The 16,944-nt window shown below is 45.5% G+C and overlaps 1 long non-coding RNA gene across 1 annotated transcript; it reads right to left on the reverse strand.

The window, feature by feature from the left end:
• Window positions 1-9,584: 9,584 nt before the first annotated feature.
• LOC119326634 lies at window positions 9,585-12,548 on the reverse strand. Its single transcript, XR_005158091.1, has 4 exons — window positions 11,874-12,548; window positions 10,748-10,789; window positions 10,131-10,237; window positions 9,585-9,951 (listed from the first exon to the last, which is right to left on the reverse strand). It is a non-coding gene; the product is annotated as an uncharacterized LOC119326634 (long non-coding RNA).
• Between the last annotated feature and the right edge of the window lie 4,396 nt (window positions 12,549-16,944).

Here is a 16,944-nt window from a genome sequence, read left to right on the forward strand (position 1 = left end):
CCAAGCTTAGGCTCTTGCCACTCCTTATTCCATAATCCATCAAATCTTTACCCAAAAACTTGAAAACTTCACAACACAAAACTCAACAAAAAATCTCATGAGCTCCGTTAGCGAAATAAAAAAAACCATCACTTTAAGGTACTGTAATGAACTCATTTTTTATTTATATTGGTGTTAAACCTGCTGTATTTCAACTTCTCTATGGTTCATACCCCCCGATACTTGCCATAGATTCATCAAAATAAGCAAACAACACACGAAAAACAGAATCTGTCAAAAACAGAACAGTCTGTAGCAATCTCTAACTTTCGAATACTTCTGGAACCGCAAAATTCTACCAAAATAGTAAGTCCTAGATAATTTGTTTATTAATCTTATTCGAAAAGAATCAACTGAAAAACACGTTTCTGTGATTTATGAAAATTATTCTCGTGTGCGCAAAAGTTTCTGTTTTTCAGCAAGATCAAATTAACTACCACCCAAGAAGATCCTATAGGTTTTACTTGGCACAAACACTAATTAAAACATAAAACCACATCTAACCAGAGGATAGATGAATTATTTATTACTAAAACGCGAGGAAAAATACTGGGTTTTCTCCCAACAAGCGCTTTTCTTTAAAGCCTTTTTAGCTAGGCATTGAGATTTCAATGATGCGCACATGAAAGACAAGAATTGAAGCACAAAGAGAGCATCATAAAACATGTGACAAACACACTTAAGTCTAACATACTTCCTATGCATAGGTATTTTATAAGAAAACAAATTATCAAGGCAAACAAAAACTAACATATGCAAGGAAGAAGAAAGGAATAATAGCAATCTCAACATAACGAGAGGAAATTTTGTAACATGAAAATTTCTACAATTATATTTTCCTCTCTCATTATAATTACATGTCGGATCATAAGCAAATTCAACAAAATAGCTATCACATAAAATATTTTCAACACGATCCACATGCATGCAAAGTTGACACTCTTCCAAAATAGTGGGATTATCATTAACTAAAGTCATGACCTCTCCAAACCCACTTTTATCAAAAACTTCATAAGATTGGACATTATCCAAATATGTGGGATGTAAAGTTGACACTCTTCCAAACCCACTTTCAGTATTATTGCAAACATTATTATCAATCTCATATTCATCATGGGGCTTAAATAAAAATTCAAGATTATAAGAAGAATTATCCCAATCATGATTATTGCAACAAGTAGTGGACATAGCAAAACTAGCATCCCCAAGCTTAGGGTTTTGCATATCATTAACACAATTGACATTAATAGAATTTATAATAAAATCATTGCAACCATGCTTTTAATTCAAGGAGCTATCATGAAACTCTTCATAAATTTCTTCATCACAATTTACAGATTCATGAATTTCAAGCAAAACCTCATAAAGATAATCTAGTGCACTCAAATCACTAGAAATTGGTTCATCATAATTCAATCTCTTAAAAAGATTAGCAAGCGGATGAGGATCCATAGATCTTAGGTTCTCTGTTTAGCAATAAATACACAACTATTCCAACCAAACAAGCAAACGAGCCAAGTAAGACATCAAGGCAAACAAAAAGACGAACGGAAAAATGGCGAATAAAATGGCAAGGGTGAAGTGGGGGAGAGGAAAACGAGAGGAAAATGGCAAATAATGTAATGCGAGGGATAACAGTTTCTGACGGGTACTTGGTATGTCTTGACTTGTGCGTAGACTCCCTGGCAATGGCGCCAGAAATCATTCTTGCTACCTCTTGAGCATGCGTTGGTTTTCCCTTGAAGAGGAAAGGGTGATGCAGCAAAGTAGCATAAGTATTTCCCTCAGTTTTTGAGAACCAAGGTATCAATCCAGTAGGAGGCTAAACTCAAATTCCTCGTAACTGGACAAACAAATAAGAACCTTGCAACCAACGCGATAAAGGGGTTGTCAATCCCTTTACGGACACTTGCAAAAGTGAGATCTAATAGAGATAATAAGATAAATAATTTTGGTATTTTTATGATATAGATTGGAAAGTAAAGATTGCAAAATAAAATAGATCAGAAACATATATGTTGGAAAATAGACCCGCGGGCCATAGGTCTCACTAGTGCCTTCTCTCAAGATAGTATAAGTATTACGGTGGGTGAACAAATTACTCTCGAGCAATTGATAGAAAAGTGCATAGTTATGAGAATATCTAGGCATGATCATGTATATAGGCATCACGTCCCTGACAAGTTGATCGAAACGATTATGCATCTAGTACTATTACTCCACACATCGACCGCTATCCAGCATGCATCTAGAGTATTAAGTTCATAAGAACAGAGTAGCGCATTAGGCAAGATGACATGATGTAGGGGGATAAACTCAAGCAATATGATATAAACCCTATCTTTTTATCCTCGATGGCAACAGTACAATATGTGCCTTGCTGCCCCTGCTGTCACTAGGAAAGGACACCGCAAGATTGAACCCAAAGCAAAGCACTTCTCCCATTGCAAGAAAGATCAATCTAGTAGGCCAAACCAAACTGATAATTCAAAGAGACGTGCAAAGATAACAAATCATACATAAAAGAATTCAAAGGAGATTCAAATATTGTTCATAGATAATCTTGATCATAAACCCATAATTCATCGGATCTTGACAAACACACCGCAAAAAGAATTACATCGAGTAGATCTCCAAGAAGATCGAGGAGAACTTTGTATTAAGATCCAAAGAGAGAGAAGAAGCAATCTAGCTAATAACTATGGACCCGAAGGTCTGAGGTAAACTACTCACACATCATCATAGAGGCTATGGTGTTGATGTAGAAGCCCTCCATGATCGATTCCCCCTCTGGCGGAGCGCCAGAAAAGGCCCCAAGATGGGATCTCATGGGTACAGAAGGTTGCGGCGTTGGAAATAGGGTTTCGTGGTGCTCTCGGATGTTTATTGATCAGAAAGTAAAATATTGCAAAATAGTAGATCGAAAACTAGTATGATGGAAAATAGAACTTATATGATGGAAAAGAGATCCAGGTGAGGGAGTCCTGGACTAGGGGGTATCCGGACAGCCAGACTATATACTTTGACCGGACTGTTGGACCGTGAAGATACAAGACTCAAGACTTTGTCCCGTGTCCGAATGGGACTCTCCTTTGCGTGGAAGACAAGCTTGGCGATCCGGATAATAGATTTCCTTCTTTGTAACCGACTCTATGTAAACCCTATCCCCCTCCGATGTCTATATAAACTGGAGGGTCTAGTCCTTAGAGACACAATCATAATCATCATAGGCTAGCTTCTTGGGTTTAGCCTCTACGATCTCGTGGTAGATCAACTCTTGTAATACCCATAGCATCAAGATCAATCAAGCAGGAAGTAGGGTTTTACCTCCATCGAGAGGGCCCGAACTTGGGTAAAACATCGTGTCCCTTGCCTCTTGTTACCATTAGCCTTAGACGCACAGATCGGGACCCCCTACCCGAGATCCGCCGGTTTTGACACTGACATTGGTGCTTTCATTGAGAGTTCCTCTGTGTCGTCGCTTCAAGGCTTGATGGCTCCTTCAATCATCAACAACAACACAGTCCAAGGTGAGACTTTTCTCCCCGGACAGATCTTCGTGTTCGGCGGCTCTGCACTGCGGGCCAATTTGCTTGACCGTTTGGAGCAGATCGACAGCTATGCCCCTGGCCATCAGGTCAGGTTCGGAGACTTGAACTACACGGCCGATATCCGCGGAGACATGATCTTCGATGGATTCGGGCCTATGCCAGGAGCGTCGAACAGTCACGACGAGCACGGCTTAGACCTGCTGTCTGACAATACTCGGGATATCGCACCTGCAGGAGCTCCGGACCTAAATCTGGGGCAGATCGTGTCGTCCGGGGACGGGTGGATGGACCCCGCCCCGGAGGCCGCACACTCATCGGCGGTAGATCCGAGCACCGGCTTCACCCCTAAGGAAGCCTGTGTCTCCGGACCCCTGGACTCATGTCCGGTCGTAGGCCCCAGACTGCACGCCCCCGAGCCCGCCGATTCTGGCTGGGCTCCGGTAATGGAGTTCACCGCTGCGGATATCTTCCAGCACTCGCCCTTTGGCGACATGCTGAACTCATTAATGTCTCTCTCTTTGTATGGAGACTCTTGGCCGAACTATGTCCGGCTTGAGTGGGAAGCACGCGACGTGGGAATTCGTTGCCCACCCACCACCCACTTCATTGCCACGATCGATGATTTGACCGACGTGCTTGACTTCGACTCTGAAGACATCGACGGTGTGGACGACGATGTAGGAGAAGAACAGGAACCACCGCCCATGGGGCACTGGACAGCCACATCCTCATACAATATATATATGGTGGACACTCCGAAAGAAACCAATGGCGATGAGGCAATGGAGGATAACCTCTCAAGGAAGAAGGCAAAGTATGAACGTCATCAGCGCTGCCCCAAGCCCCGCCACAACAACACCATCACAGGAGTCAAAAACAATCCGGATGGTGCCGAAGATGAATACAATCCCGATCAGCCTGCCTTCGAGCAGGCCGGACAGGCGACAGATGGATACTTGGAGAGGGACAACTACATGCCCCCCTCCGAAGACAAGGTGAGCCTCGGCGACGATGAATTCGGCATGCCTGAGGATCCTGCGGAACAAGTTCGCTTCAAGCGACAGCTTATGGCCACGGCAAAAAGCCTGCAAAAGAAGCAACAGCAGCTCAAAGCTGACCAAGATTTGCTCACAGACAGATGGACCAAGGTCCTGGCAATCGAGGAATACGGAATCGACCGCCCTGCCAAAAGGTACATAAAGCACAATTCGCTACCTCAACCCAAGAAGGAGGACCTAAAGCCCACACCCCGACGCCAATATACAACGGCCCGGGGTAATACGTAGGAAACGCGAGGCAGCATCCATAAACCTCGACGAAACAGACATAAGCGTCACAAAAATAATGACGACAATCATGACAAGGGAGTTGGTGCCAAATTCCGCGACCCCCAGTCTGGTCAGCGGAAACAGAACAGCTCAGGCCCATCCGGCCTGAGCAGCATACTCGACCAACAATGTCAAATTCATGGTACCTCTAGAGTGACGGCCCATCATACCAATAGAGAATGTCGGATCCTCAAAACAAAACGGCCGGTCGGGCGCCAGAAACAATGAAAGGAAATCTCAAACAACGAGAAGCCTAGACCACCAAACACGGCGAGGTCAATGGAAGATCCCCCGCAGTACAAAAATACGGCCGACCATCTCTGATCACATCGACCGTCCGGACAATACCAACCATAGCAATTTAATTGCACTTACTATCACCAGATAGGTATTGACCGCTCGAGGATCAAACCCATTAATAACATCTTCTAAAAGATGTCGTCCTAGGTGCAAAGGCCAAGTTTACAAGCCCATCACCCTGGAGGTTGTCTTCGGATCACCAAACAAATACCATGCCGAAGAGTAGGTCTTCGACATTGTCCCCTTATACAGTAACTACCACACACTGTCGGGACAAACCGCGTTGGCGAATGCAGTACAACATCAGGCCAAATCCACGTGGCATGGTCACAATTATGGGCAAGGCCGCACTCTACCCTAAGAGTGGAAATTACACCGCCGCTGATATAGCGAGTTGTGCCCATTTATCGAACCTCGATTCGGCAGCCAACCACCCGGACACCAATTCTAGAGTCCGAGCTACTTTACAGCATTATAACCTGGCTCGACCAGGCCCTGATCAGGCACCCGCGGTTCAACCACCATATGGCATGCAACTGCGTCTAAGTATTTGCCTTTACAGACGACTTTTGCGCAGAACAGGACTGGCGACACGGAATCAGCTCGGGCGCACAAGGCGGGAACACTTAAGTACCCCCCCAAGGAGATAGTCTGGATACACTTCGGATCCACACACAACCTCCTCCAATCCGGCCACGACAGGTTTCGCCAACACACCTCTTTTCATAAGCATAAACAATACTCATATGCATAGACATGTCATTCTACTACAATACGTAGACTTAAATAACACTTACCGGCCATCGTTCCCCATTGACGCCTTTTTCGTCATAAACGGCACCCGTACATCGGGTTATGCCCCACTATGCCAAGGGCTTCATAGTACTCATAATATGGAAACAAAGTCCGACCACCTTTTCGGTCGCCCGGCACCCCGAACTTATAGCACTATATGCATCAGCTCCGAATCATGTCTTGGGTCATTAGTTGGGTTTGCCTAGCTCCCATGTTTTGGTACCTCACGTTCCGCTCTATCGGCTAAGGTAGCGCTGGGAGAACTACTGCGATTGTGTCCTGGTTCTTCCGGACGAGCACCTCAATAGAGAAAGCCGAAAATTGACTGTCATGATACGACGAGAGCTGGTCAGCTGTTCGAGAGGTTGTAAAATCTTTAAAGATTTATTCCGCACAATGCCGTAATAAATGCAGAGTGCGAAGGATCAGTTTTCTGATCAGGCGCCGTTAGAGCACCTCGTACGGTCTTCCGAACACTAGGGGCTGCGCCCACCATACTCGAATTCCTATGGCTAAGTGAGAGTGATAAAGCCCTATAGTCTGATTGCCTAGTTCGCGGTGATGAACACCTCCTTCAAGGACCCAAAAATGGGATAAAGAGTGTTCAGGTATGTCCCGAACACCCCTGCACTTTTTACGTGGGGGCAGAAGCCGACGACTGGCCAACTCTCAGGATTTATATAATAAATGGCCGCATAGGAAGGAAAAACGTTCATATAACATGCAATAAACAATAAAAGTGCCAGTATTCCGCATTACAAAGGACAGCATGACTGCCTTCAGGGAAATATAGTGTCTTTCGTACACTATTCCGCCACAATGCGGGCTCCTTTCAGGACACCTTCATAGTATAATTCGGGCTTGCGATGCTCCTTACCCTCTGGTGGTCCCTTAGTCATCAGCTTTTCAGCATCAAGCTTCCCCCGGTGCACCTTTGCACGGGCAAACGCCATGCGTGCACCCTCTATGCAGACCGATCGCTTAATGACATCGAGACGAGGGCAAGCACCAACAATCCGCTTCACGAGTCCGAAGTAACTGCTTGGAATTGGCTCAGCGGGCCACAGCCGGACAACTGGTTCGGCCGCCTGGTGCAGTTTGACCAGCTGCTTTAGCTGATCGATAAAGGGCACCGGATAATTCGGCTCCAAATACTGCGACCAGAAATGCTTCTCCGCAGACTTCTTCTCCTTAGTCCGATAGAATTGGGCAGCATCTGATATGCTGCGTGGCAGGTCTGCAAACGCCCCTGGAGAAACAAGAATTCAGCTTGTCGCTTAGAGTTCCTCCTATTACTATGTAAAAATGGCTTTAAGTACAAAAGGCCTTACCAGCCGCAACCTTCCGTGCCTCCTGAATGTCCTTCAGAGTACCTCGGGCTTCTTCCCGAGCATCATCTGCGGCTTCGAGAGCTTGGGCGAGTTCAGATTCTTTCCCTGCTAGACCCTGCTCCAAGGTCTCGCTTTTCTTCACGGCCTCCTGGATCTCTCGCTCAGTTTCAATCACCCTGGCCTCGTGCTTCTCACGAAGAGCCTGCTCGGCAGCGGCCTTCTTGTCGGCTTCGGCCACAGCCTTCTTTAGTGCCTCAATCTCGGCACTCGCTCCTAGAGCTTACAATACAAATATTTTCATCAGGCACAACTATTCGTTCGTGCTCAACTTAGCAAAAGGTTTTGACATACCTTGCTTGTCCTCCAACTTCTTCTTAACGCGGCCAAGTTCTTCTTCGGCCCGTTCCAGACTCTGCTTTAGTCAGGACACCTCCGCATTATGAGAGGCGGTCGTCGCTACAGCCACCTGTTTTCAAACCAAGGGATATATGTCATTAACTAAAGTCTCCTGCGAAGCGGAAATTTGATCCCCTGTCCGGCTCTCTCTCCTTCACCGGACAGTGCATCAGGGGCTACTACTCATACTATGACAATCTTCAAAGGTTTCTAAAAACATACCTCAAAGCCTTTTATAAGGCTAAGGCAGGATTCATTCAGTCCACTCTCGGCGGACTGAACCTTTTCAATCACCGCACCCATGAGGGCGCGATGCTTATCGACGATGGACGCACTCTTTAGCACTGTCGATAGTCCGCCCAGCAACTCTGCCTAGATAGAGGTTGCTGGAGAAGCGGGCTTGCCTCCCTCCGCCGAGGGGGGCTGCTCGCCCGATCCTGGAGCTTTAAAGGTCTCCAGGACCGTGTCCGGCTGTGGGCCGAATCTAAGATCGCCCCCGCCATCGACAATCATGGGAACCGCTGCTCCCGTGTATCCGGCCCTAGAGATATGCCCTCCCTGGTCCTGGTCCCACTGAGACAACAGCTCGGTGTCGCGCCTAGGCTTCGGGGAAGGGGCCTCTAGAAGCGTCTCGCTGTCCAGGGCATCTGAGCTCAGCGAATCCTCCGATGAGGACTGTCTAGCGTGGGACCTCGCCGAGCTGCACAAAGTATGGCAACAGTTAAACTACAACATCCTAATGACCTCGAGCACATAGGCGTGTTCGGATTTCGTGTGCTCACGACTTTACCAGGAGCTGGGCCCTGGGATCCCACTCTGGGCTGCTATCAGCAGCCGTGGTGGACGCCTCCGGGAGGGAACCTTTCCCCCTCTTTGGCGATTCGGCCTCTAGGGATGAGGAAGCCGTCCTTTTCTTCCCTCCCCCTGCGGGGGACTCGTCTTCTTCCTCCTCCTCTTCATCTTCGGAGGAGGGATGGTCGCTGGATTCTTCGGATTTTGTGTCCGGAGCGTCGCGACGACGGAGGCCGCTCCGGGTCTTCTTGATCTTCTTGGAGGCCTCTTTCTTCGGCGCCTCGTAAGGCGCTGGGACCAGCATCTTCGTCACAAGAGGTCCTCCGGTTCCTCCGGCAGCGGGGCCGGACAGTATATCCGCCCCACCTTTTTCGTCCATTCCTGGGATGATTGTAGAAAGCATGATAAAAGCGTCTCGCTCGGGACATGCCAACTAAAACATGGATGGACAAAGCACAACAATGACTTACCGGACTTGCAGAGCAGGACAGTTGATACCCGCGGTCCTCGGCAGAGCCCGGCCACGGTTTGCTGGACTTGAAGAGCACCTTCCAGATGTCCTTGTGGGAGGAGCACTACAGGAATCAGCTACTTTGCCATCAGCCACGGCAGACGGCAAAGGAAGGAATGACAGATGGAAAAAGGTCTTTGCCGTTTGCCGCGGACGGCAAAAGGCTCCGGCAAAGTAAGGATCGGCAAAGAGCTACTTTGTCGTCTGCTTTCGGCGGCTGACGGCAAAGGGGCCTTTGCCATCAGCAGCTGACGGCAAAGAAATCAAACGACAATAATTACACCATTAGTCCGTTAGGTGGCTAACAGCAGCCTTTGTCATCCGCTGCTGATGGCAAAATTTGTACAGCAGAGGCAAAGAGCCAACAGATGGCAAAGAGCCTATATTGCCCATTTAATTCTCTTTTTTCTTATATCAATTCATTCTCACAGAAAATCGAACACACACACACACGCACAGATATATATGACCAATAGTCATGAACACATAGTAGCAAGTTTGATCCATACATATACATAGTTTCATCAATATTATACAGTTTCATCCATAGGTAGCAAGTTTCACAAAGTCAAAACAAAAACTATAGACAAGCACTCCATATCTGAAATTACAAGAAATGACCTAAAACTAAATATCTATTTTCCTAAAAACTATCTTATTACTAAGATCTTCTCAGGATCTTCTTCTTTTCTTCCAACCTGCATAACAAATACACTAAGAAAGAGAGAATGGGTTAGGAGTAGAAATGTAGCATTTCACTTGGTGAAATGCAATGTTCAGTTTTTATGTAAGTTTAACACATGGAAAGCTGGAGAGCATGCTGAGAGTTTTCTTGCCTGAGAACCAGGGTAGCCACCAATGGGCCAGCCAAGGGGCCAGTTCACATCCTTCTAGAGGAGAGTGTACGCCTGCTCAATTCCATTCCTGTTTGGGTTCAGAGATAGGCCTAATCAGTGCTAATCTATATTGTACAACTTATTATGTTCTCACGTGTGTATGTGTGTTAAGACACAAGAGCACTACTACAACTTTTATATGAAACACTGCAACAACAAAAAACTTGATATATCGACGGAGGTATTCGTACCATGTCTCCTCAGCTGCAACCTTCGAGGTGTTGAAGATCTTGGCAGCATTATGCCTCTTGTTGGTGGGGATTGGAACACCTTGTGGTGTGTAGCAGTCGCATATAACCTACAAGGAGTAATAAATAGGAAAAGATCAACAAACCAATGACTTTGCGCCAAATACAGTAGAAACTTGGCCTCTGATTTAGCTGAACCTTTTTTTTCTCAGTTCAAGTATTTAAGATTTGTGCTAGTCAAACAGTTGTCTGAAAGGCCAAGTTGTTTCTCCAAAGAGACAGTCTCATAAGCAATTAATTATGAGCCAAGTAGGTCAACTAGTGGAATTTTAGGGTGTTTACACAACAGGGCGCAAACACCTGGTTATTTTGTCCACCAGATCACACATATGTCCAAGTACATGAAACAGCCACAAAATTCAGTTTTCATTTTTAAAATTAAGCCACAAAATGCAGTTTTTTATTTTTAAAATTTAGCGGTGCCCAGAAACAATGTTTTCCTGTGATTTTTTTTCAAAGACCCATCTGCATCTTACTTTTCCTACTTTATGGCATCCAGCATCTTTGGTGCATAAAAAGTTTGAAAGAAGCATGGAAGATAAAAAGTAGCGAGGACTTACAAGGAGGTTGTCACCCCTCCTGAACGGGTCCTTAAAAATGGCCTGGGTGATTCATCAGAGTAAAAAAGAAAAAAAACAGCTTGTAAGCAAACAAGGAAAGTAGAAATACTGTAAGTAAAACGCTATGCCAAAGCTTCAGTCAATTATGTTCGACAGAGGGCACAAAAGGTGCAGAGTTTCCGCATGAGATAAAAATAGATGGCGTGGACTTAGGTGTGGAAAATTACCACCCTCCAAATCAAACGATAGACCTTTTATATGCAACAAGTAAAGAAGTTTACAAATTAACAGCTTGTCTGAATCTATTTCTAATGTGAGAAAGTAGGTTACTGAAATAACATACATGCAGTTTATCAATAGGAACAGACATAAACAAGATGATACATCCGTATTAAACTTGGATAGTAGCAACTTGGTTTCAGAGGCAATGGGATATATATTTTTTATTGGTGAATAGTTAAGAAAATAATACCACTCTTACCCACCCCTCAAGGGAAGATTAAATATCACATTCACCATTGTCAGTCACAACTGCTAATGAGCACAAAAATGCAACTAAAGCCTAATAAAGAACATTCACATTTCTGTACTGAATCATCATGCTGCATATGAGGCAAGCACATAAGAATCATTATGCGAACTGCATATGCCATGTCTAAAAAAAGAATTGCTCTTTGCGTAATAGAAATCAAATCAATAGTCTGGAGAGAACTATACAGAAATAACAAAAATATTAGGGAGATGTTGCTGCTAGTTGCGTGCAGCTGCGTGCTTTTCCTCATGCAAAGAAAGTAGAACATTGTGTTTACCAACTGCAAATATTTGTGGTTGTTCTTCCATTAGCAATGGTATGTACTTGGCAACAGCTAAAGGATGAAATTTAGCTACATAAATTTTTGGTGTTTATCCAAATTCTAAAGATGAAATAACTGAACATTGAAAGAACAGTAAAAAATATACAAAGCAAGGATACACAAGCACACACAGCACAGGCGCATGTAGGCAGAACTGGTCCAGCCATGGCCGCCGCGACATGGATTCCTCACTGCCGCCGCCGCGGCATACATGGATCAGAGGTAGATGCATAGGAGAGGAGTGCATAGGGAGAGGAGTCGAGGGTTGGTACCATGGGCGTATGTGTGGGCCTGCAGCCGTCAAGGCGGGAGGCAAGTTGAAGGGCTCGGGGGTGGGGTGGGGGCGTCTCTCTCTATGCTCGGCCCTGGTAGCTGCACGGTGCCGGAGATCTCGCTATGGGCTGGACCGTTGGAGATGGAGGTGGATAGGGACCGGGAGGAGGACGGTGACGAGGAACTAGGCCAGGAGACTGCTCATGGGGTTGAGAAGTGGCGGTGGCCGCGGTGGATGGAGGCTATGGAGACGACGGCCGGAACTCCTCCATCTCCTTCCTATTGGACTCGTAGAAGCGGTCCCACTCCTCCGCCTTCTGCTGCGCGTCCTCGATCTCGCCGTTGGTCAAGCTGATGCCGCGGGCAATGGCGAGGCGGCGCGCGTGGGTAGCGTCGATGTCAGCGCGGGCGTTGAGGGCGCGGGAGGCGAGGTCTGCGGCGCGGCGCTCGAGGCGGTGGGCCGCGGCGGCCTTGGCAGCGAGGAGGCGGGACTCTCCTGGGCGAGGAGAGAAACCGGTCGGTGGAGATGGTGAGCAGGGAGAGGTGACCTCGGGGAGGAGAGCTGGGCGGTGGGGTACGGCGGGGATCGCCGAAATCTGGTGCCGGCATGAGGTGGAGAAAGGGGATCGAGGAAGACGAGAGAGATGGGATCCAACGTGGGTGTGTGTGCGCGTGGGTTGGGCGTGTGTGCATCGTGGGTGGGGCCCGAGGCTGTGTGGGTCGTGGGTGGGTGTGTGCCGGGGGCAGCCGTTAGATACGTTTGGTTATTTTCTTTGTCCTCTGCTTTCGGGCACTTTGCCGTCCGCTAGCAGACGACAAAGAAAGTGGCCATTAGTTTTTCGTTAGTGGGTGCCACCTCCCTCTTTGCCGACGGCAAAGATTCTTTGCCGTGAGCCAGCGGACGGCAAAGAAATGGCAGATGGCAAAGACCTTCTTTGCCGTCTGCCATTTGTTTGCCATCAGCTTCTTGGTAGCTGATGGCAAAGACCTTCTTTGCCGTCCGCTAGCTGACGGCAAAGAATTGGCAGACGGCAAATTCCCTGATTCCAGTAGTGGAGCCGTAGAGCTCCCGTAGGGTCTAGTGCTTGGCTGGGCCGTATTCACACAAATTGCAGGCTCGACGCTGATAATCCACAAGTATAGGGGATCGCAACCGTTTTCGAGGGTAGAGTATTCAACCCAAATTTATTTATTCGACACAAGGGGAGCCAAAGAACATTCTCAAGTATTAGTGGTGAGTTGTCAATTCAACCACACCTGGAAACTAAGTATCTGCAGCAAAGTGTTTAGTAGCAAAGTAATATGATAGTAGTGGTAACGGTAACAAAAGTAAAGACAGCAAAAGTAATGTTTTTGGTATTTTGTAGTGATTGCAACAGTAGCAACAGAAAAGTAAATAAGCGAGAACCAGTATACGGAAAACTCATAGGCACCGGATTAGCGATGGATAATTATGCCGGATGTGGTTCGTCATGTAACAGCCATAACATAGGGTGACACATAACTAGCTCCAGTTCATCAATGTAATGTAGGCATGTATTCCGTATATAATCATACGTGCTTATGAAAAAGAACTTGCATGCCATCTTTTGTCCTACCCTCCCGTGGCAGTGGGGTCCTATTGGAAACTAAGGGATATTAAGGCCTCCTTTTAATAGAGAACCGGAACAAAGCATTAGTACATAGTGAATACATGAACTCCTCAAACTATGGTCATCACCGGGAGTGGTCCCGATTATTGTCACTTCGGGGTTGCCGGATCATAACACATAGTAGGTGACTATAGACTTGCAAGATTGGATCAAGAACACACATATATTCATGAAAACATAATAGGTTTCGATCTGAAATGATGGAACTCAGGCCCTAGTGACAAGCATTAAGCATAGCAAAGTCATAGCAACATCAATCTCAGAACATAATGGATACTAGGGATCAAACCCTAACAAAACTAACTCGATTACATGATAAATCTCATCCAACCCATCCCCGTCCAACAAGCCTACAATGCAATTACTCATGCACGGCGGTGAGCATCATGAAATTGGTGATGGAGGATGGTTGATGATGACGACATTGACGAATCCCCCTCTCCGGAGCCCCGAACAGACTCCAGATCAGCCCTCCCGAGAGAGATTAGGGCTTGGCGGCAGCTCCGTATCGTAAAATGCGATGATTTCTTCTCTCTGATTTTTTCTCCCCGAAAGCCAATATATGGAGTTGGAGTTGGCGTCGTAGGGCCACCAGGGGGGCCAGGAGGTAGGGGGGCGCGCCCGGGGGGGGGGGGGAGCCCCCACCCTCGTGAGCAGGGTGTTGGCCCCCTGGTCTTCATCTTTGGCGAGGATTTTTTATTGTTTTTTCTAAGAAGTTTCGTGGAGTTTCAAGTCATTCCGAGAACTTTCATTTTTTGCACATAAAACAACACCATGGCAATTCTGCTGAAAACAGCGTCAGTCCGGGTTAGTTCCATTCAAATCATAGAAGTTAGAGTCCAAAAGAAGGGCAAAAGTGTTTGGAAAAGTAGATACGACGAAGACGTATCAACTCCCCCAAGCTTAAACCCTTGCTTGTCCTCAAGCAATTCAGTTGACAAACTGAAAGAGAAAAAGAAAAACTTTTACAAACTCTTTTTGCTTTTGTTGTTGTAAACATGAAAAGCCAGCATTCAAGTTTTCAGCAATTATTATGGACTAACCATGCTCACAATGACACGTAGGTCTCACAATTACTCATATCAATAGCATAATCAGCTAGCGAGCCATAATAATAAAACTCGGACGACAACACTTTCTCAAAATAATCATAAGATGATATAACAAAATGGTATCTCGCTAGCCCTTTCTGAGACCGCAAAACATAAATGCAGAGCACCTTTAAAGATCAAGGACTGACTAAACATTGTAATTCATGGTAAAAGAGATCCAGTCAAGTCATACCCAATATAAACCAATAATAATGAATGCAAACGACAGTGTGCTCTCTAGCAGGTGCTTTTAATAAGATGGGTGATGACTCAACATAAAAGTAAATAGATAGGCCCTTCGCAGAGGGAAGCAGGGATTTGTAGAGGTGCCAGAGCTCGGTTTTGAAATAGAGATAAATTATATTTTGAGCGACATACTTTCATTGTCAACATAACGACTAAAATACGACGATATCTTCCATGCTAAAAAGATTATAGGCGGTTCCCAAACAGAATTGTAAAGTTTATACTCCCCCTCCTCCACAAGCATCAATCCATGGCTTCCTCGAAACAACGAGTGCCTCCAACATTCAACGGGTCCCAGGGGGAGTTTTGCTTGCAGTTATTTTGATTTAGTTTGCATAAAGCATGGGACCGGGCATCCCGGATACCAGCCATTTTCTCGTGAATGAGGAGCGGAGTCCACTCCTCTTGAGAATAACCCTCCTAACATGGAAGATAAGGGCAGCTCTAGTTGACATATGAGTTATTCGAGCATGCAAAATAGAATGTTTATTTGAAGGTTTAGAGTTTGGCACATACAAATTTACTTGGAACGGCAGGTAAATACCGCATATAGGAAGGTATAGTGGACTCATATGGAACAACTTTGGGGTTTAAGGAGTTTGGATGCACAAGCAGTATTCCCGCTTAGTACAGGTGAAGGCTAGCAAAAGACTGGGTAGCGACCAACTGAGAGAGCGACAACAGTCGTAAACATGCATTAAAATTAATCTACACCGAATACAAGCATGAGTAGGATATAATCCACCATGAACATAAATATCATGAAGGCTATGTTGATTTTATTCAACTACATGCGTGAACATGTGCCAAGTCGAGTCACTCAATTCATTTAAAGGAGGATACAATCCCATCATACCACATCATAATCATTCTAATAGCATGTTGGCACGCAAGGTAAACCATTATAACTCATAGCTAATCAAGCATGGCACAAGCAACTATAATCTCTAAATGTCATTGCAAATATGTTTATTTCACAATAGCTGAATCAGGAACGATGAATCATCATATTTACAAAAACAAGAGAGGTCGAGTTCATACCAGCTTTTCTTATCCCAATAAGTCCATCATATATCATCATTATTGCCTTTCACTTGCACGACCGAACGGTGTGTATAATAATAAGAGTGCACGTGCATTGGACTAAGCTGGAATCTGCAAGCATTCAACTCAAGAGAGAAGACAAGTAATATGGGCTCTAAGTTAAATAAACAATCATGCATATAAGAGCCACTAAGCATTCTCAATATGGTCTTCTCAACCCCCAAAGAAAGGAAAAGAAATAAAAACTATTTACACGGGAAAGCTCCCAACAAGCAAAATAAGAACGGGAAATATTTTTGGGTTTTCTTTTTAATTCTACTACAAGCATGGAAAGTAAACTAACTAATTTTTGTTTTTGTTTTTCTTAAGGTTTATTAAACACACAAGAAGAAAGCAGGAAAAAGAATTTAAACTAACATGGATATTACAGTGAAAAAGTATGAGCACCGACATCTAGCAATGAGTGTGTGTGTGAACATAAATGTAATGTCGGTGAGAAATACGTACTCCCCCAAGCTTAGTCTTTTGGCCTAAGTTGGTCTATTGCCAGGGATAGCCTGGCGGATACCCGTAGGTGCAGCTGGGGTCATACTGTGACGAAGAAGGCTCCAACTAACACTGGCTAGCAGCCTCCTCTGGATCCCAAGAATAAATAGATAGTCGTGGAGGCTCATCTTGTGGTTCCGGTTCCGGGGCTGGTGCAGGATTCCGATAGGCTTGAACAGCCGACCACGGAATGATGTGAGGTTCTGCAGACAAGTTAAACAAAGAAGGAGCAAGCAAAGTAATAGTCTCAGGGTGACGTTTATCAAAGTATATTGTATTTGAGCTCCCCTTCGCGACTCTTAACAAGAAAGTCATGCGCTACCATACTCTTATAATCTAAATAAACACGGGGCAGCGCTGTTTCTTCTTTCTCCTCATTCCTAATAGGTATTTCAAAATGTTCAGCTAGGCATGAAGCATAAATGCCTCCAAAGATGGGGCCCTCAGTACGGTTCAGACTTAACCGTCTAGCAACAATTCCACCCATACTA

The sequence above is a fragment of the Triticum dicoccoides genome, chromosome 6B (assembly GCF_002162155.2).
Source record: "Triticum dicoccoides isolate Atlit2015 ecotype Zavitan chromosome 6B, WEW_v2.0, whole genome shotgun sequence".
Taxonomy (NCBI): Eukaryota; Viridiplantae; Streptophyta; class Magnoliopsida; order Poales; family Poaceae; genus Triticum; species Triticum dicoccoides.